The 21,667-nt window shown below is 42.6% G+C and overlaps 1 protein-coding gene across 1 annotated transcript in view; it reads right to left on the bottom strand.

The window, feature by feature from the left end:
• Positions 1-21,667, bottom strand: part of CACHD1 (cache domain containing 1) — a 249,341-nt gene that overhangs the window by 117,681 nt on the left and 109,993 nt on the right. The gene's annotated exons all lie outside the window — the stretch shown is intronic.

Raw genomic sequence — 21,667 nt, forward strand, 5'->3', positions numbered from 1 at the left:
GACACTGGCAGAAGACATCAGGTGCATCAGATTCAGCATGTTGTAGAGCCCATTCCCAGGCCTATGAGTGCTGAGTGATAGCAGCGAAGAAAACTTTCTCCTCTGCCACCATTGCGTGAGAAGAATCTCACATGGCTCAATTGTTTAAAGCGGTTTGTTACTTGGTAACACCTAAGTCCGACCCTGCCAGTAATAATAATCCAGCTCCCAGCTGTGATGCTTTTGCAAAGTTCTTTGCTGACAAAGCAAAAAAAAAAAAAAGTGTGAGGGCCACCACCTGTGCTCTGAACTCATGCCCATCATGGCTTTCGAAATTCTGGCTGGAAAAGGTATTAGAGCCATTAGTGGAAATCATCAGTTCCTCCCTGACTGAGGGAGGTCTCCCTAGGCCTTTGAAGGAGGCAGTTACTAGACCTCTGTTCAAAAAACCTGCATTGGCTAGGGATAAGGTGGCCTAATAGAGGCCAGCCTCCAATTTACCTTTTCTAGGGAAGGTGATAGAGTATGTGGTGGCAAAGCAGCTCCAGGGCTTCCTGAATGACTGCATCAGATTCACCAGCTCTTTTGTTACCTAGCCTCGGTAGGGTTGCCAAGTCCATCTTCCCCCCCCAGCGGGGGACTTTGGGGGCGTTCCTGGAGGGGGCGGGGCATCCCCGACGTAATGACATCACGTTGGGGACATCTGCCGCCCCGCCACCCGCTGCCCGTGCGCCGGATCTCCAGAAATGGCAGTTTCCTGCACTTAAAGGAGCCGGCGTTTCCCCTTTAAAAGCAGCCGTGTTTCCTTTTTAAGAGCGAAGCTGGCGTTTCCCTGCAAGCTTGCGGAGATTGGGCTTGGGAGGAAACACGGGTTCCACACATTTAAAGGGAGAGAGATGGGTAGCTGTGGGTGTTGGGGGTGGGGCTTCCCCCGCCGGCCATCTGGCCAGCGGCGGGTAGAACCCCCCCCAAAACGGGGGACCCCTGGCAAACCGGGGGGTTTGGCAACCCTAAGCCTCGGCCAATCTGGCCACAGAGGTCCATGCTTTTGTAACCTCATGGTTGGATTCCTGCAACATGCTCTATGTGGGGCTGCCCTCGAAGACAACCCAAAAACTACAACTGGTCCAGAATGCGACAGCCTGTCTATTTTCAGGGGCTAGCAGCTGGACCATATGTTGCCCATTTTGAATGAGCTACACTGGCTGCCAGTCTGTTTCAGATTTCAATTCAAGGTACTGGTTATGACCTCTAAAGCTCTTCATTAATTTGGACACATATATCTGATGGACTATCTCCTTCCATATGTCTCTGTGCACCAACTAAGTTCATCAGTTGGCTATCCCACCACTTAAGGTGGCCATCTGGCATTGACCAGAGCCCAGGCCTTTTCCATTATGGCTCTGGCTCTGTGGAATGGGCTCCCTAAAGAGGCAAGGGTGAGTCCCCTTCCTGGAAATCCTCAAGAGGCCCTGCAGGGCCTGCTTGTTTGCCAGGGCTTTTGATGGGGTTTGAACAGCAGGCATCTTTTAAAAGAGGGAGGGGGGAGAGATTTGAGGGTTACTATTTTATTTTGGCTTTTAACTGAAAATGTTTTAACTATCATTGTAAGCCATCTTCAACCACTAGGAAAGCTGAGGTATAAATATTTTAATTAATAAACAAACAAACTAACTAATGATCTTATTTTCTTTCTATGTTTAAGTTTCTTAGCGTTTTCTTTCCTCCATGAGTCGTGTGTCTTTTTTCTAACTGTTGTATTTTATTCAGCAAATCTCTAACTGTTTTGTTTCTTTCTTTTTTGTAGTTGGACGCCACGGATATAACATGTCCCCTAAACACAGCCTTAAAGGCCTCCCATATACTCTCCTGTGAAGCCTCACAGTGTTCATTGAATTTAAAATATTCGATAATTTTCTGTTCTAAATTGAGGCATATACTTTCATTTTGTAAAAGTAGTCTGTTCATTGTCCAAACAGGACCTTTGCCATCCGCCTGTTTAGTCTCCATTGTTCCTCCCACCCACGCATGGTCAGACAAGTTGCAGTTTCCGATTTCTGAAGATATGAATTGAGATAACAGTGGACTAGTCACTAATAAAAAATCTATACGGGAATATGTTCCATGTCTAGGGGAGTAAAATGTAAATTGTTTTTCTGATGGATTTTGTACCCTCCACAAATCAACTAAATTAAAAGATTTAAAAATCTGTTCCAATTTTGATGACTCGTCTTTGTGTTTTGGTCTTTTATTCACTGAAGTTTTAAATGTTTATAATATGGTGAAAAAACGTAAGTACTGAACTAATTTGAACAGGAAAATGTGGTGCTCATTCTTTACATTGCTCAGTTTTTTCAAGATTTTTTTTCTTAAACATTCACTTGTGCCGTTTCAGTTCATCATGAATTCTGGAACACAGTCTGAGTCACAGCAGGTGCCATCCCTCACCCCATTAACTGAAAATATTTCAGTATATTCTACTGAAATTAATGAAACTACGTTTCCAACTACACCACACTGGCTATCATGGGGTGGCTGCTGTTGAGTGGGTGAGTCATGCAAGTCACATGGTAGCAAGTTGTCTGGTGGTTGCTGCTGGCCCTGGCCCTAATGAGTTCTCCCTCAAAGGTCTAAACAGCCTTTGAAAGGGCCCTATACCTCTCCTTCCCTTTTATTGACATAAACTAAGGCTTGAAAGCTGGCAATACTGTTGTGGTTGCCTAGCAAAGGCCACTGATGACATTAATTTTTAAAGCTACAGGTGTTGGTTCTATCATTTTAGAGTGTTTTAACCTCCTTTTTACAGATTTTTCTGCAAACCTGGGGCAGTTTCAGGTCTGTAGAAAACTCTGTCATGCCTGTTCACATTCCTAGTCTCTGGATTTAAGTATCCATAGATTTGGCTCTAACCTCAGCCCCCCAACAGATTGCGTCTCTTCTTTAAGCTACTGTATATTCTTTTACACTTCCTACTGAGCACTAAGTGATGTCTGTAAGATACCTATTAGAAAAAAACAACCTCCCAAATCCTAGCAAATTCTCTAACAAGGGCAAACCAAACAATTATGGTGAAGTGCTACCTAACCTTTTTATCTCTGTGCTTTTCAAATCCAAACCAAACCAAACTCTCTGAAAGTACAAAATTTTCCTATGAAAATTACTTACTGGACCAGACCAACAAAGTCCAGTTCTGTTCAGGACATTTCAACTTTTATTTGTAGCTCTATTATTTTACCCTTACTAGAAAATTCCCTACAGCTTGCAGATCAAATGAAAAAACAGAATAATCTTTCAGCAATTTACAGCTCACAGCAAAATGTTCAATATCACATTTTAATGCATTCTGCCTTCAGAGACAGATAAAGTTCTTTAATTAGTAATGTCTAACTGGCTCCTTTTCAGCACCTTCCAATTGCCTATTACATACACATACAAATTTCTACCTTTCAGTGGAATAATCTGACAACACAACTCAATTTGTGTACTGAAATATGTAATTGGTCTGTTTATTAGTCTATGGGACTGACAAATGTCCTTCTTAACTATTAATAACAGGTCATTTCATCATGATTTATTTCCTTATGTGAATAATGAAGCCGGCACTGATAAGAACAGTGACTTTGGCTCCATTGTTTCCATCAAATACTACAGCTATATTACAGGCCTCCAAGGAACACAGTTTTTAATGGAATGTTGTTCAAATGAAAATGCTTGCAGAACTATACCTAACTGGTATTGCAGAATGATTTATTACTAACACAGGGGACTGCTAATGGTCCAAACTAAGTTATGAGTCCAACACCATTAAATTGCTGTCAATTGTCATGTAATACAGACTTAAGTTCCTTGTTCCTCCATTTCCAAACCAATATTTTCACTGAATTATATTCTTGATTTATTTAAAACATTTATACCACGCCTTTCTCCTAAAACTAAAGACAGCTCACACAGGCAACAATAAGTTGTGATAACCATTTAAAACAGAAATAAAATAATATACATGGACAAAAACACAGGCAAGCCTTCTGAACAGTTATTTCTCTGAAATAAAATATTCCTACATGCTTTCTGAACAGCAGACAGAAAAGGTATCCTCCTTATGCATTCCGACATGCGATTCCAAAGTACTAGCTCCACCAGTACAGAGAATGCCCTAGTTCAAGCAGTCACCAAAAAGACTAACGAAGCAAGGTACTTTAAAGAGGAAGACAACTAAAGACAGGGAATATAATATGCTGGGAGACAGGGTCTGACAGGTATGAGGGAACCAGGTTGTGAAAGACTTTAAATTGGATCCAGATGCAAGCAGGTATCCAGTGTAGTCACTGAAACACCAGTTACATGCTTTAAACAGCTGGTCCATATAAGGGACTTGCTATCACATTTTTATTTCTTTATTCCAAAATTTTATCCCACCTTCCCTCATGGCTCAAGTTAGCTCACAAATCATAATTTAAAACATCACAATTTAAAACCAACTAAATATAACTGCAAATAACCTATCACCCCTAGGAGATATCTGCCCTGGTAAATAAAATGGTCTTGTGGTTTCTTCTAAAAATTCTAACTATGGTATCCCCCTCACCTTCTCCAAGAGCCCGTTCCATAAAGTGAGAGCTACAATGGAAAAAGCACAGGCTCTGGTTAATGAAAGGCAGGCATCCTCAAGTAGGGGAACAGCCTGCAGGTATATAGGAGACAGTCTTTTAAATACGTGGGCCCTAGGCCATGAAGGGCTTTAATGGTCATAACCAAAATCTTGAATAAGACTCAGAAACAAACTGGCAGCTGATGTTACTTTTAAATAACTTTATTGATAGTGTTCCCATAATCTAACCCAAAGGTTCCCAATGTTTTTGAGCTTGGGGGCACCTTTGGAATTCTGCCACAAGGTAGTGGGTGCAGCCATAAAATGGATGCCTCAGGAGACTGAGCCAGCCACAAAATGGCTGCTGTGGCTGATCTTCAGTCACACAGTGAAGATCCTTGTGCTGTAAAAAAATCTGCACAGCCAATCAAGTCTCCAGTGGCCAATCAGAAGGCTTGCTGGGCAAGACCCCCCACCTGACCCCACCCACTTCCTAAAAATAGTTGGTGGAGACCATGAAAGGTGTCAGGAGGCACCATAGCACCTACGGGACCACACTGGAAACCCCCGATCTAGCCCCTGACAATAATTGGCTGCCACATTCTGAACCAACTGAAGTTTACAGGCTGTCTTCATGGGCAGATCAACATAAAGTGGAAGATTTCCTGGCTTGTAAAGTTTGTGTGAAATGACAAACTGTGGTTTGTTCTCTTGCTTACAACTGGGATTCTAAATCACAGAATTATGACTTATGGGCAAGAGTTCAAACAAAATTGCACTTCGTCTCAAGCCAGGAAGCCTTCAACTTCAGTGCAAATCATAAGGGAAGGAGGAGAAAGGGAATACACAAGTCTGAAGACTTTCTGTCTTGTTCTTGTCACAAACAAATCAGCATTTTGTCATGATATGTGAAAGCAGTCATAATGTCAACTTGGTTTCTTCCTCAAATACATTTCTTAACTGTTAGTTGAGGAAGACATTGAGAGTGCAATCTTATGCAGGTTGAATCAAAATCCTACTCAGGTCTATTCAATGGGGCTTACTCCCATGAAAGTCTTCAAGGAATGCACTGTGTATGGCTTTATTAGTAGCAAATTAATATACTTTCAATAAGAGTTTGGTATAATACACATATCTACCTTCTGTGGTTCAAACAGGAAGTAAAGCAGGTGGCTGGTACAACATTGGGCCAGAATAAAGTTTGAGGGATCAATACAATATGATCAATCTCTACTTCTCCCCCTCCCCCCAACTCTTTATTTCACTTCCATGCTCAGGCACCAAGTTTGGAGACTTAAAACCAGTTCCTATGTTTTCCTTGTCTCCACATAGAAAAGTACAGGATCAATCTCTAAAATGCATTTAATTGTACTCCCAGTCTGACACTCTAACTACTTCATTAGCTCTCAAGCTTTCCTTGCTTCCCTCCCCCTGGGAAATGTCTGGCCAAGTTACAAAAGTCATGTAGTAGCAAGTCACTCAGGTGAATTGGGTAGTGGCCACTGCTGGATGCAATTTGTCTGGAGACTCTGTGGGGCCAGCTAACTTGTATGGCATCAAGTTATCACCACCACTGCATCTGGGTGAGCTACACAAATTGTATGGCACCAAGTTGCATGATGGTCGCTGAGCAGCCTGGCCTCAACAGTTCTGGAATGGGCCCCTACTCCTCTCCACCACCTTTTACTGACAGAAACAAAGGTTTGAAGGCTGGGAATATTGCTGGGGTTGCCTGGCAACCACCACAATGGCTACTTAGGGCATCTATTTCTTAAAGGTACAGGAGCTGCTTCTATTATTTTGGGCTTTTTAACCCACTGATGTATCTTTCTCAGATTGTTCTGTTAACCTAGGGCTCTTCTCAAGTCTGTAGAAAGATCTGTTGTCTCTGCATGGCTCCAGTCTCTAGATTTAAGTAAGCACAGATGGGGCCACGTTCAGAAGTAGATATATTGACAAGTAGAGAATCCACAAGGCCTTGCTGGGGCATCTCATTTTCCCCTGCACCACTATTTCATCTTTCCCTTTTCTAAATGTCCCAGTAGCCTCTCCCTTTTTCCTGCTTCCTCATCTCCTTCACATCTACCAGTCAATCTAACTTCCCTATCTTCAGCTTTTCCTCCTTCCCTCAGGAAAGCCCCAGTATGGGCTTGCAGAGGGTACCTCACTTTCTCGTAATCCCTCTTCACACTATGTTCTCTTTCTCTCCTCCTGACAGCCTCAAATCCTCAGCTTTCTCAGTTTCCTTCTTTCCTTCCACACACAAAACCCCCTATCTTTTATCCCCCCAATCTTGCAATTATGTCTCTTACTAGGGAGGAAGGCCCGTTGAGAAGGGCGATACAACGGGCAGCTAGCCCCCCCCGCTTCCTCCCCCTCCCCGCCCTCTCCCCGGCGGCGGTGCCCCGAGCACGGCTGAGAACCGACTCGCTGGGGGAGGGGAACATCTGGAGGTTGCAAAGAAAGTTCTCGTTCACTGGGTATTGTCCTACAACGGGCCACTGAAACTGCCAGCCTTTCTTGTCTGAGCCAGGCTGAAGAGGAGGAGGCGCCGGCCGCGAAGGGAGGCAGGAGAGCCCCCCCCCGCCTGGGCGATCGTCCGTCCGGGAGGCTGGGCGCCCGGGGGCGGCCGCGAAGGGAGGCAGGAGAGGGCGCCCCACCCGCCTGGGCGATCGTCCGTCCGGGAGGCTGGCTGCCTGCAAGCGCGCCCCCTCCCCCCCGCGGCACAAGCTGAAGAGTCGGAAGTGGGAGCAGGGGCCGGCAGGCAGGCAGGCAGGCAGGAGAGCGCGGTCCCTCGCAGCCCACGCGCTGTATCCCCCCGCCCCGCCCGAAGCATCAGAGGCGGGACGCGGCATCGGAGGTGGGAGCCATGGGACACGGCCAATGGAAGGCGGGGAAGGCCGTGACAGACCGGTCAGCCGGCCAAACACTGTAGGGGCGCATTTTCTCTCCTGTGCGTAAGTCTGCGTCTTACTGCTTTATAATATAGGGAGCATACCCTGCTTCCTCCACAATGGCGAAGCAAACCAGCTTACGTTATTCTCCTTCCTTCCATTTTATCTTCCCAACAACCCTATGATGCAGGTTAGGCTGAGAGTGTGTGACTGGCCCAAGGCCACCCAGTGAGTTTCCACAACAAAGTAGGGATTTGAACCTGGGACTCTTAGAATGTAGTCTAAAATGCTAATCAGTATGTCACACTGGCTTCTGTGGGGTGCCTCTTGTTGAAAAGTAGCAGGCAGCGGGGAACGGGGCAACGCTGAGCAAGATGGAGGTTGCCTAATCGCTCAGCTCCACCTCCCTTCCTGCTATTTTTCAGCTTTTCGACTTTAAAAATCTTGTTCGGTTTCGGGTAATGGGCAGAAACAACGGACCAAACCCGGGCACGACTAAAAATACAGGAACATCATCGCAAGCTTTTTTCAAGCTGTGAGAAGTGCCTTCGGAACACAGAGAGCATAGCACTGGTAGAAAAGAAATGGCGGGTGAATCAACGCCACACAAAGATCTACCTAAGCTGTTGTATAACATGGAGAGATGCCTGATGGAACACACCCAATTTTCCATGCAACTCGTAAGAGATCAGCTGGATGAAATACAGGCTTCCCTATCTAAAACCTCAGCAATGGCTGAAATAGCTGTTAATGTGAGCACGATCCTCAAGGACAATGTTTGAGATTTAAAGTCTAGAGAATCAAATATCAGAGAGCGCTTGCCGATAGTGGAATCCCAAGCGAGACAGCTTAATATTAAATTTTGGGGGTTTCCTGAGGGGGTGGAGGAAACATCTGATCTAAATAGCTATATGACAAGCTGGCTTTCCTCTATAATGAACATGGAAGTGGGACTGGCACCGGCCATTTAAAAAACCTTCCGGCTTGGCCCCCCCAACAATCCCTGGCATGCAGACTCTAGAGACATCTTAGTTTTGTTCACTGACTGGAGAGTTAAACAGCAGATTTTAGGAGAAGCACAATGTTTAATGTTTAATAGAGGATGCCCATTTCTCACTGTTAAAGATAGTTAAAAGCTGAACAGTTCATTTAGTTAATAGTGAGGTTTGCGGGGGGAGGGAGGGTTTCTTCGCTCACTGGTTTAGAAGCCATTTCAGGGTTCTTACCCTATTTGTTTGGATGAGACTAAATTTTCCTAAACTGTTCGGAGTTTTTAATTTTTATTTATTTATTTTTTAAACTTCTATTACTACTTTTATATCTTACCACATCTTTATATAGAACGTATCAACTGGTTATTTGCTTTAAGTACCATTCAAATTAATAACTTCCATAACATAAGAGTTGATCCTTATAAAAATAAGAGTTTATTCAAGAAGGGGGAAGGGAGTGTCAGATAGGGGTAAGCTGTTCACCTGTTGAGGAAGTTTGTATTTATATATAAATTTTTCTGCGATTTTTCAGAACACATTATATATTCCAACAAGCTATTTTATAACTGATTAATCACTTTGAGAGTAATTGATTGTTTGAGTGCTTAATTAATTCAATCTATAGCAGGAATCAATTGATTAAGTTTTTTAAAAAGCTGCCGAATTGGATTTTGATATTTGAATAATTAATTTATTTTGCTGTTTGATTATCATATTCACAATAATTAATTCATTAATAAGATAAGGAATTCAAGGTTGCAATTGAATTGAATGAATTTTGGTTATTTACAGTCATTATTTTGGGTTTCTTATTGCACTTTATAACTGTTCCATAAATATTTAAGGGTCAAATAAGACTTGATTAACCTGTCTGAGGAATTGTGTTTACAGTTGTGTTTTGCATTGCATATGATGGTTAATTTTGGATCTGCAGTCAAGTTCCCTCTCTTGCAGTTTATTACAAGTAAAGTTCCTGCTTGCACAACTGGGTTAAGTCAAAACTTTTTGAACGGTTTTTATTAAGGTTCTGCATAGTTGCAGCATTTGGTTTTGAATTCCGGTTTTGGGTCATCTCATTATGGCTGGTTCCTACAAAGTAAGCTCTGTTAACATTAGGGGTCTTGGCAGTATGGTCAAGAGGAAAGGGGTGTTACAGTATTTGAAGCAACAACACCCTCACATTTTATTTCTCCAAGAATCACACATCAATTCAGCTAAATGCCCTGTTTTGAAATCGTCTGCTTTTCCTCTACAATATCAAGCACCGGGGGCTTCTAAAGCTAGAGGAGTCGCGATCTTGCTGGCAAGGGATGTAAATTTTATGTTCGAAGCTTCTCTTTCTGATCCATTAGGTTGTTTTCTTTTTATCAAGGGCACAATCAACGGAAAACGTCTGACACTTGGATCTGTTTACGCTCCCAACTGCAATCAGATCAGCTTCCTAGATTATGTCTTTTTGAAATTGCAATCTTTTCAGAGTCAAGAAGTTATAATCAGAGGGGACTTCAACTTTATAGCAGATGGAATCTTAGATAGATTCCACCCAAAACCAAAGAGATCTGGAGTAAAATCATCAGAAACTAAACTTGCTAAACTGTTTACTAAATACCAGCTACAGGATGTATGGAGAGCACTTCATCCAAAGGAACAGGATTACACGTATTAGTCCGCCCGACATGATATGTTCACAAGGACTGACTACCTGCTGACATCTAATTTAGTCCTTCCAATGATCTCTTCAGCGAATATTGGTCAGAGACATCTTATGGACTGCACATGGCTAGATTGTCAAATAGATCTTAATACATCGCTTGCTAAAGACATTCAATGGTCTCTGGATATAAATCTTTTATTGCAACAATCTGTCAGAGAAAAGCTGGATATGGACTTCAAACATTATTTCAAGGAGAATGGTTCGGATGTCACTCCTCTCCCAATAATCTGGGATGCAATGAAGGCTGTCCTGCGGGGCTCAATTATTTCGATCTCGGCACAGCTGAAAAGAGAGAAAAATCGCATTAGAGTGGAAGCATCCCGCCTTGCAAAGCTGGAAAAAGAGCATAAACGGGATGGGAACAAACAAATCTATGCTAAAATTTTGGCAGAATCTGTTGAAGTCTCTCAGATACAGAAGAATCTTCTGTTTTTAAAATAATGCTTCTGGCAAAAATTGGCCAAAAACATCAAAGTACTAGCATGGAGGGTTAAGGAATATTTGGAAGCTACAGATTGTTACCGACATCTTTCTCTGGACCACTCAACATTTATGGACAAACCTTTCACAAGGGAGGAACTACAGAACACTATCATATCTCTGAAACCTAATAAAGCCCCTGGGACAGATGGCCTCCCTTTGGAGTTTTATAAGACTTTCCAATCCTCTGTCCCGCTCCAGGGGTCGCGGACCCCGTCCAGCCGGCCCCAGGAGTCCCGATATACAACCCCGCACCCCAGCGAGACCACTCACCGGCAAGCAGAAGATGCGACACTGAGCCACCCGACACCCCACCCGGCGGAGACGGAGGCCCGGCACGGAACCAAGGCCGCGCCCGGAGACGAGGCGGCGGCACAGGGGGCAGCGGGCGGGGAGGAGGTCAAGGCGCGGAGAGGGGGCAGCTACAGAGGCGTCCCCTAGAAGCGGACCAGCCTGGTGGCGCCGCCGGCGCACGAACACATGACAGGTGAACGCCCAACGGCGTTCCCACTGATAACAGGGGGCGGGGCCGGGAGCACGGAGGGGAAGGAGCGGGCTGAGCAGGCCGAGCAGAGAATAAAAGGGGGATACAGAGAGGGCCGGGGAGGAGCACACGCTGCAACCCAGCTAGGTACGAGAGAGAGAACAAGAGTGGAGGAACAGAGAGAGGGAAAAGAGAGCGGTAGCAGCGTGTAGACAGAGGGGCGTTACGGGGTGCATATAACCCCGCTTACTGGTCTGCAATAATATTCTTTTAACGGGAGAATTACCTCCCTCCTGGACAGAATCCAATAATGTAGTCACTCCCAAAGACTCCAAAACTCCTACAGATCTAAAGGCATATCGACCAATTGCTCTTCTAAATAATGATGTCAAAATTTTCACACTACTGGCTAACAGGCTCAAAAACTATAATTCCAGAATATGTGGCAAGTGACCAAATGGACTTTATACCTGGTAGACAATTGACGGACAACATTCGCTGAACTCTCAATGTTATAGCTCATGGCAAAAACATCTCTCAAGAGTCTCTAGTGTTGGCCCTCGATTTTGAGAAAGCGTTTGACTTGCTGGAAACTCGATACCTACTTTGCTTACTGAATAAGATGGGATTTGGAAATAACTTCGTAAGGGTACTATATTCAATATATGCACAACCTAAATCCAAAGTAGGAGTCAACGGGTGCAACTCCGAATATTTCTTTCCATCTAGAGGCACCAAGCAAGGGTGCCCACTATCACCTCTACTCTTCGCGCTAGCCATGGAACCGCTGGCAGAAGTCCTCAGAAGAAATAAGAACTTTTCTGGAATCACCATAGGAAAGCAGAAACATAAGGTAAATTTATATGCAGATGACTTAACACTCTATGTCACAGACCCTGCGAATTCTCTGCCGGCGATTCTGGATGCTTTATCAAAATTTGCGATAATTTCTGGCCTCAAACTTAATTCTTTGAAATCGGAGCTATATCCAATATCATTAAATGTGAACGTTCGACAAATACTTAAATCAACTTTCCCTTTCTGCTGGACAAAACAGTCCTGGAGACATCTGGGAGTTCAAATTCCTTTGGACTTGAACAACTTAATGTTGTGTAATTTTGATCATTTTCATCGGGACACCCAACTTCGACTGAAGGATTGGAACAACTTAACACTAACATTGCCAGACCGACTGCATCTAATAAAAAGCTTTATCTTTCCACAATTTCTCTTTCTTTTCAGAGCACTCCCAATTAGGATACCTGAAACAGCTTTACATAAATGGCAACGAGCCCTCACAGACTTTTTCTGGGCCTACAAGAAGGCTAGAATAAATCACCGAGTATTAAGCAGACCCTCATCTTTGGGAGGACTGGATTTACCACTCTTGAGTGCTTACTACCAGGCGGCTACAATTGCTACAGCAATACGGATGATGAATGACAATTCTTCAACAAGTTGGATGTAAATAGAACAATCAAGCATTTCTCCAGTACGATTGCAGGAACTCTTTTGGATGCCATCATCCCAACGCCCGAATTTAGCACAGAATAATTGTTTTTTAGATGCAACCTTAAAAATATGGGATCATAAAAGAGCACAGCTAATCCCAAAGATGTCTCAATTCATCAACCAACCTTGGTTCCCACCCAGCATGGAATTAGGAGCCTTTCAGGACTGGACGGCAGTGGGTCTGACACAACTCTCAGATCTAGTCAAACAAGGGAGACTATGAGATAAACTTGGCTTGGAGGAAATACTTGGTACATCCATTCCCTGGTTCCATTATTTGCAACTTAAGAACCTGACAGATCGTCTAGCTCAAACAGATATATTCACCAGGCCAAAGACGGAATTCGAGACTCTCTTGTCTATCTTTGATCCCTCAATGAAAGGCTTGCTTTCAAAAGTTTATAAGATTTTATTATCTGCTGAAGGTTCCCGATCCCTACCTTGTCAAAAACTTTAGAAAGAAGATCTTAAATCAGACTTGCAGCAATCACACTGGCTCAACATTTGGAACTCTCTGGCGCTTTCTTCACGCATTTATAACATAAGGATGAAATCCTTCAAAATCATAAACAGATGGTATCTTACACCAAAATGGCTTAATCGAATGAACCCTCATTATGACCCTATGTGCTGGAAAAAATGTGAACCTATTGGAACATACCTCCATTGGTGGCGGGAGTGCCTGATTATTCAACAATTTTGGCAGGAAATAATCTCCCAAATCAATAGTATCACACAGGAATCACTTTCTGTTACACCTGAACTATTATTACTTAATCTCTGGGACTCATCATCCTGGGACAACTCCAAAAAGACCCTTACCTTTATTCTTCTTGCAACAGCCAGACCCACGATAGTGGCAAATTGGAAATCTTTTCCACCTCCGAATCTGTCATCCTGGTACGACAAGATCTGAGATCAATTTGTGATGAATAAAATCTCTAATACTTTGAATCAGATGCAAAATTGTTCGAGTAAAACTTATGATAAATTTGTACTTACCTAGCACCCAGTACTCGGCTTCATGGCAGAGCATGACTTGCTTCCTTCTAGGATGAGTTGCCACACGTGGCTCCATTTTTGATATCACCCTGTCCTCTGTCTTACTGTCAAGGCTTTTTTGTGGTTCAGAGCTGCAGACTCCCGAAAATGTTGTGTTTTAGACTTCAATGAATTCATAAGGATTTATAGTTCAAATTTCACTTATGTATTTGTGAACTGATCTAATACAGACTTACTACTTTCTAACTGTTGATTAATGTTGACATTCTGTTGGTGACTACCCGGCTGGTTTGTAATTTTGGATTCTCAGGAATTTTGTATGCTGTTTCGCAGTTATTGTATGTTATATTTAATTCAATAAATGCTTTAAAATTAGAAAAAGAAACGAAGCAGGCAGTCAGGCCTGGATAAGTCATACAAGTTGCATGGTAACAAGTAGCCTTGTGGTCACTGGTGAGCCTGGCCCCAATGAGTCCTCCGTCAAAGGCTGAAACATCACTGGAAAGGGCTATGCCCTTCCCCCCACATTTACTGACAGAAACCAAGGCTTGAAGCCTAGCAATAATGTTGTGGTTGCCTAGCAATGACCACTGAGGGCATTAGTTTCTTAAAGCTACAGGCATTGCTCCTGTCATTCCCCTTGACATATATTTCAGATTTTTCTACAAACTGAGGCTTTTCTCAGAACTGTAGAAGGATCTATTTTGTCTATCCATGGTCCGAATCTCCCAATTTAAGTATCCACAGATGGAGCCATGTTGAGATTAGATATATCGATGATTACACATTTAAATTTGAATAAGTGGCACTCAGATGATGAAATATTAAGTAGCCCAGACCATGTGACCAATTTTGATGTCTTTATATAGACAGCCAAAATGCATGCCATTTGATTACTATGCATACAAGTTGAGGGAAGACACCTGTCTACATATTATTTATACCTCTGTGTAAAAGCACTCAAAATGCTACTATTCCTATTGACAATATATTATCATAACTTCAGCGAATCTCTCACTTAATATCCACAGTGACAGTTCACTCATTTACATACAACCCTAGAGCTCTAAAAGCTCCCTTTATTTCTAAACTCTTCTTGATGTTCCACCTCCCCCTTTACTGGTAATGAAGGAAGAAATACATAAAATATGCTTTATTAATGCCAGTTATAAAATTTTAATGTGATAAAACTGTATTAAAAATATGTATCAATCAAGCAAACATGTGTATTTGATATAACAGCCTTAGACTGGAGTTAACCAAATTCTTTGAGAAAGAACAAAAGAAATTTTCACTAGTGCCATGGAATATTTGGATATTGTTGTTGTTGTTGCATTGTGAGCATTGGAAGAAATTTGAAACAGCAGTATAAAAATATAATCTTTCATTACAGTGTTCCATAATACACTGAAAACAGTTTGTCACAGTAAACATATCCTCCAAGACACAACCCCTGTTTCAACGACAGTTTGATACTGCTAGCAGTTTTTCCTCTGTAATTGACACCAGGGTCTTTGCTGCATCCACAGAAATTTTATTATATATCCTCCTTAGAAACTATTTTGTACGGTCCATTGCCAGGCTGCACTGATATCCTCTCTTAACTCAGAGCTTGATTTAGGAAGTGTCTTCTTCCCCTATCTAATCAGGTTGAATTACAAACATGAGATCTATGGGAATGCTTGCTATCTATCAGCTGTTTCTTTCCATATTATACAATGCAAACACCTTCCACAGAGCTACAGTTAAGCCTACTATGGTAGATTGTTTATATAACAGTGACACTTCCGGACCCTTTGCTCAAGCAGACTTCTACAAGTTAATGCATGCAAAATTACTAAGAACTGCTTTGGTAACATGTATCAAAGATGGGGTTCTTCTCAGTTATCTCTGCCACCATATCCTAGGAAATTTTCAACAAAAAGGTGAACATGTTTTGGGGGAGTTTCTCTCTCTTTTTTTTTTTTACAAAAACAAGGCTGCCTATTTAACAACCTCCAACAAAATAACGTTGTAATGAAGAAGCTCTCTGTAGCTTAAATCAACTTCAGGCCACCTGAAACTCTAAGAATATATCATAAGAACATAAGAGAAGCCAATGTTTGATCAGGCCAATGGCCCATCCAGTTCAACACTGTTGTCACACAGTGGTCAAAAATACCAGGAGGTCCAGCAGTGGGGCCAGGACACTAGAAGCCCTCCTACTGTTGCCCCCAAGCCCCAAGAATACAGAGCATCACTTGCCCCAGGCTGAGAGTTCCTATCTATACCTCGTGGCTAATAGCCACTGATGAATCTCTGTTCCATATGTTTATCTAATTCCCCCTTGAAGCTGTCCATGCTTGTAGCCACCACCACCTCCTGTGGCAGTGAATTCCATGTGTTAATCACTCTTTTGCGTGAAGCAGTACTTCCTTTTATCTGTTCTAACCCGACTGCTCAGCAATTTCATTGAGTGTCCACGAGTTCTTGTATTGTGAGAAAGGGAGAAAAGTACTTCTTTCTTTACCTGCTCTATCCCATGCATAATCTTATAAACCTCAATCATGTCACCCCTCAGCAATTGTTTCACCAAGTGAAAGAGCCTCAAGCGCTTTAACCTTTAAAAGTGTTCCAACCCTTTTATCATTCTAGTTGCCCTTTTCTGCACTTTTTCCAATGCTATAATATCTTTTTTGAGGTGTGGTGACCAGAACTGTACACAGTATTCCAAATGAGGTCACACCATTGATTTATACAGGGGCATTATGATACTGGCTGATTTGTTTTCAATTCCCTTCCTAATAATCCCCAGCATAGCGTTGGCCTTTTTTATTGCAGTTGCACACTGTCTAGATTGACATTTTCAGTGAGTTATCTAGTACGACTCCAATATCTTTCTCTTGGTCAGTCTCTGCCAGTTTGGATTCTGTCAACGTATATTTACAGTTAGGATTTTTGGCTCCAATCACTTTGCACTTGGCCACATTGAACCCCATTTGCCACGTTGACGCCCACTCACCCATCCTCGACAGATCCCTTTGGAGTGCCTCACAATCATCCCTGGTTCTCACTACCCTAAACAACTTTGTGTCATTTGCAATTTAGTCACTTTACTGCTTACTCCCAACTCCAAATCATTAATAAACAAGTTAAAAAGCATTGGGCCGAGTACTGATCCATGTGGTACCCCACTGCTTACAACCCTCCACTGAAAAATTGCCCATTTATACTCACCCTCTGTTTCCTATTAATTAGCCAGTTTTTAGGCCACAAAAGGACTTGTCCTTTTATCCCGTGACCATTGAGCTTACTTAGGAGCCATTGATGAGGAACTTTATCAAAAGCTTTCTGGAAGTCAAGGTAAACAACAACTATTGGGTCCCCCTTGTCCACATGTTTGTTCACTCCCTCAAAAAACACTAACAGATTAGTGAGACAAGATCTTCCCTTACAGAACCCATGCTGAGTCTGCCTCAATAGTTTTTGTTCATCAATGTGCCTACTAATTCTTTCATTAATAACAGTTTCCACCAACTTACCCGGTATTGACGTCAGACTGACTGGCCTGTAATTTCCCAGATCTCCTCTGGAACCCTTTTAAAAGATGGGAGTGACATTAGCTACCTTCCAGTCCTCAGGAATGGAGGCAGATTTTAATGAAAGGTCACATATTTTTGTCAGGAGATCCACAAGTTCACATTTGAGTTCTTTCAGAACTCTCAGATGTATACCATCCGGGCCCAGTGATTTATCAGTTTTTAAGTTGTCTATCCTCTCTTGTCACCTCAATCTGACTCAGGTTTTTAATACCCCTCCCGAAATCTGGAGTGGGGCAAGCACTTCTCATCTTCCACAGTGAAGACAGAGGCAAAAAATGCATTCATCTTCTCAGCCATTTCTCTATCATCCTTCAGTACTCCTTTTACCCCTTGATCATCCAAGGGCCCCACTGCCTCCCTTGCTGGTTTCCTGCTTCTAATGTATTTGAAGAAAGTTTTATTGTTGGTCTTTACGTTTTTTGCTATATGCTCCTCGTATTCCCTTTTTGCCTGCCTGATCACAGACTTGCATTTTATTTGCCATAGCCTGTGTTCCCTTTTATCAACCTCACTGAGACTAGCTTTCCACTGCTTAAAGGAATCCTTTTTACCTTTTACAGCTTCCATTACCTTGTTTGTTAACCATGCAGGCTTTTTTCTATACCTATTTGTGCCTTTCATAATTTGTAGTATATATATTTTCCCGAGCTTCTAGGATTGTAGTTTTAAATAGTCTCCAAGCTTCCCCAATGGTTTTGACCCTTTGTACTTTTCCTTTCAGTTTCCTCCTCACATGTCCCCTCATATCAGAGAATTTACCCCTTTTAAAGTTAAAGGTGACTGTGTCAGTCTTTGGGGGCAACTCTCTATTTATACAAATGTTAAACTCAATATCAAGCCACAAAGTCCAGAGCAAGAAGCATTCTGAGGCAGATGATACTAAATTGGAAGGGGTAGCAAATATGGTAGAAGACAGAGTCAGGATACAGGATGATCTTGACAGGCTGGAATACTGGGCTAAAACAAATAAAATTAATTTAAATGGAGATTAAATGTAAATTTCTGTGTGCATAATTCTAGGATGGCAGACACTTGTCTTGGCAGTAGTATGTGCAAAAAGGATCTAGGGGTCTTAGTAGACAAGCTGGAATGTGTCCAGAGGAGGGCAACGAAGATGGTGAGGGTTCTGGAGACCGTCCTATGAGGAAAGGTTGAAGGAGCTGGGTATGTTTAGCCAGGAGAGGAGATGACTGAGAGGTGATATGATAACCATCTTCAAGTACTTGAAGGGCTGTCATATAAAGGATGGTGCGGAGTTGTTTTCTGTTGTCCCAGAAGGTCAGATCAGAATCAACGGGTTGAAATTAAATTAGAAGAGTTTTCGGCTAAAAACTGGGAAGAACTTCCTGATAGTTAAGAGCGGTTCCTCAGTGGAACAGGCTTCCTCAGGAGGTGGTGGGCTCTTCTTCTTTGGAGGTTTCAAACAGAGGATAGATGGCCATCTGGCAGCAATGCGGATTCTTCAAACTTAGGCAGATCATGAGAGGGAGGGCAGGAAGGGTTGTCTCAGTGCTTAGTTCTTGTGGCCCTTCTTAGACACCCAGGAAAATATTGATCACCACTTTGGGGTCAGGAAGCGATTTTTCTCTAGGCCAATTCAGCTGAAGATCCTGGAAGTTTTTTTGTCATCTTCTGGACATGAAACAGCAGTCATTGGGGGTGGGGGGAGGGATTTGTGAATTGCCTGTATTGTGCAAGGGGTTGGACTAGATAACCCTGGAGGTACCTTCCAACTCCATGATTCTGTGATTCTATGATTCTGTGAGGCAAAGTTAATACCTTTCCACTGTTGATGGTGTTTGAGAGACAGAAATCAAGACACAGGAAAGAAATCAAATCCAAGAGAAACAAAGATAACATTGCCTTTTTATTCTATGCCATAAAATTTCCAAAATTTACTTTGTATGTCCCTCTCCTGTATGTCTGCTATTATGAAAACACTCAAGCCATTTTGCTCCAGCACTATTGTTTGAGAGAAAAAATTGCAACAATTAGGAGAGGATGCTACTCAAGACATATTATGATTCATCTGGTAAAACAGACAATCGTTTTATAGAACTATTTCAAGACAGCCATTGTACATTCTACCAAATACCATATTTCACTACACTGATCTGCCATCAGCAATATGGTGCCATATTTCTTTTTCTAAGTCTTCATCCAGATTACAGGTGTTATATCAAAGGGATCATTGCTTGCATTCTTCATAACTTTTAATTTATCTTCATTGTGTATAACCTGCATAGAGTCAACAACGCTGTCCCCTTCATTCTTTATGTAAACTGAAAATATTTTGGAATTATTTTCTGTGTTTACTTTGAATCTAATATTACCTCTTCTGCCACAGATGTCTGATTCAGCAGTCATAGTGATATTTTGTCAGTAGGGCAACTATTTTCATATCTAAGGGGAAATAGTTACACTGCTCTTTTACAGCTCCTTGAATATGTTGTCTTTTCCTAAAGAAGTCTGTGTTTCTTTAATGGTTCTCTGTTGGCTTAACAGCTTGTTGAAAACTCTGGTCACCCACATAGCATTGCCTAAATGCAGAGATGGTGCTGTGAATGTTTAAAACGTCACCCCAGCAATGATGAGGGTGACAAGTTATACTAAAAGCCATGGGGATCCGTAAAGTCACCCAAGGACAGTATGTAGAATAGGATTGCCAACTTTGTTGAGCCTGAGAGCTTTTGAAGTTATGAGAAAGGATAGCGGGTATCACCACAAAATGGCTACATGTAGAGGGAAAAGCAAGATTTGCATCCAGTAACACCTTAAAGACCGACAAGATTTCCAGGGTGTAAGCTTTCAAGAGTCAAAGCTCCCTTCGTCGATCTGACAAAGGGACCTTTAACTCTCAAACTTGCTCTTCTACTACGAGCCAACATGGCTAGCCACCTGAAACTACCTTCACATGGGGGGAAAGGCCAGTCATAAAGTATTTGCCATTGGAGCAGGCTATCAAAAAAAAGGCTACCACTGAGGGAAGGATCAACTTTTGCTTTACTGTTTAATTTCAGTTTCCATAAAAAGAGGAGTTGCTGCTCTCCATGCAGCCACAAAGAGAAATTGCCAAGACTAAGAATATAAATCTCTGTCTATGGCTAAACTAAGTAAACATAGCTGTGATCATCTGACCAAGATGACCTCAACACTTTGCTAATCAGTTAGATGGTAATTACCTAAAGCTCCCTTATAAGAGGATTGATCAATTCTTCAAAAATTCTTAGAAAAACAGTGCCCATGGCAGTAAGTGGGGGACTCTGCATTTCTGAGCAGCACAATTCAGCATACAATTCCTTCAACAGATATGCAGCTTAGCGGCACAGGAAATAAGTTATTGGGAGGCCCAATATGAGACCTCCAGCATCTGAGTCAGAAACGTTTTGAATGTGAATGTTCACATCACCAAGGAAAGGGATGGAAATGTAGTCACAGAGAAAAGAGCAAGGGAAGGACTGCATCTACCTGCAGCTATTGTTCATTGAGTAGTCTTCTGTGAAGGCACACAATGAGATGGTGCAGGCTGACTGTGGAAGTGAGGATTTAAAAGCTTTCCAGAGCTTCCGATAACTCAAATGGCCATCTCCCTCCTACCTGACTGATAGCGTTTACCACTAGTTTGTTACATGACCCAAAAGGGGGGGTTGCTCTCCTTTTCCTCTGTTCTCCTAAGCTGCCAAAGCTCAAGAATATAGTAGTCCTAGAGAGCTTAGTGCAGGGCAAGGAGAGAGGGACTGTGTGTCTGTCTACACAGAAGATCACTCAATGAACAACAGTTACAGGTAGGTAGGTACAACCCTGTTTTCATCTTGGAGTCTTCTGAGCAGTCCTACATTGGGAGAATAGCTCACATACTGAGAAGACAGCTGTGATGCTCTCCGGGGTCTGAAGGACTGCCTTTCCAACTGCAGAATTCATGTATCCAGAATAATACTTAATGAAGGTAGAGGCAGACCACGTAGCAGGCCTGCAGATTTTAGCAAGTAAGACTCCCTGGAGAAAAGCAGTGAGGATGCCCGAGTACTGCTGGAATGAGCTGTAACCTGCTTCAACCAAGGGACACCAGCAACAACATTAATGGTACCAGGAGTCATTTCGTAGAAAAAGAGCTGCAGGAGCTCATTAGCATATCTAATAGGCTATTAGCATATTAGCATATGCTATGCCCCCTGACATCATTGGAAGTGATGTCAGAAGGGGGGAAAGCCTCCCCCTTCCTTCTGAAGCCAGCCTGCCAAGGCAGGCTGGGGGGGGGAAGCAAAAAGAGAAGGGGTTTTAAACCCCTTCTCTCTAGAGTCATCATTCCATTATATTATGTGGGGGCATAGAATACAATGGAAAGATGGTGGCGTGACTCCAGAAAGAAGGGGTTTAAACTTTAAACCCCTTCACTCTTCGCTTCCCCCCCCCCCCCCAGCCTCACTGCGCCTGTGCTGCC

The sequence above is a fragment of the Gekko japonicus genome, unplaced genomic scaffold (assembly GCF_001447785.1).
Source record: "Gekko japonicus isolate JY-2015 unplaced genomic scaffold, Gekko_japonicus_V1.1 scaffold1219, whole genome shotgun sequence".
Classification (NCBI taxonomy): Eukaryota; Metazoa; Chordata; class Lepidosauria; order Squamata; family Gekkonidae; genus Gekko; species Gekko japonicus.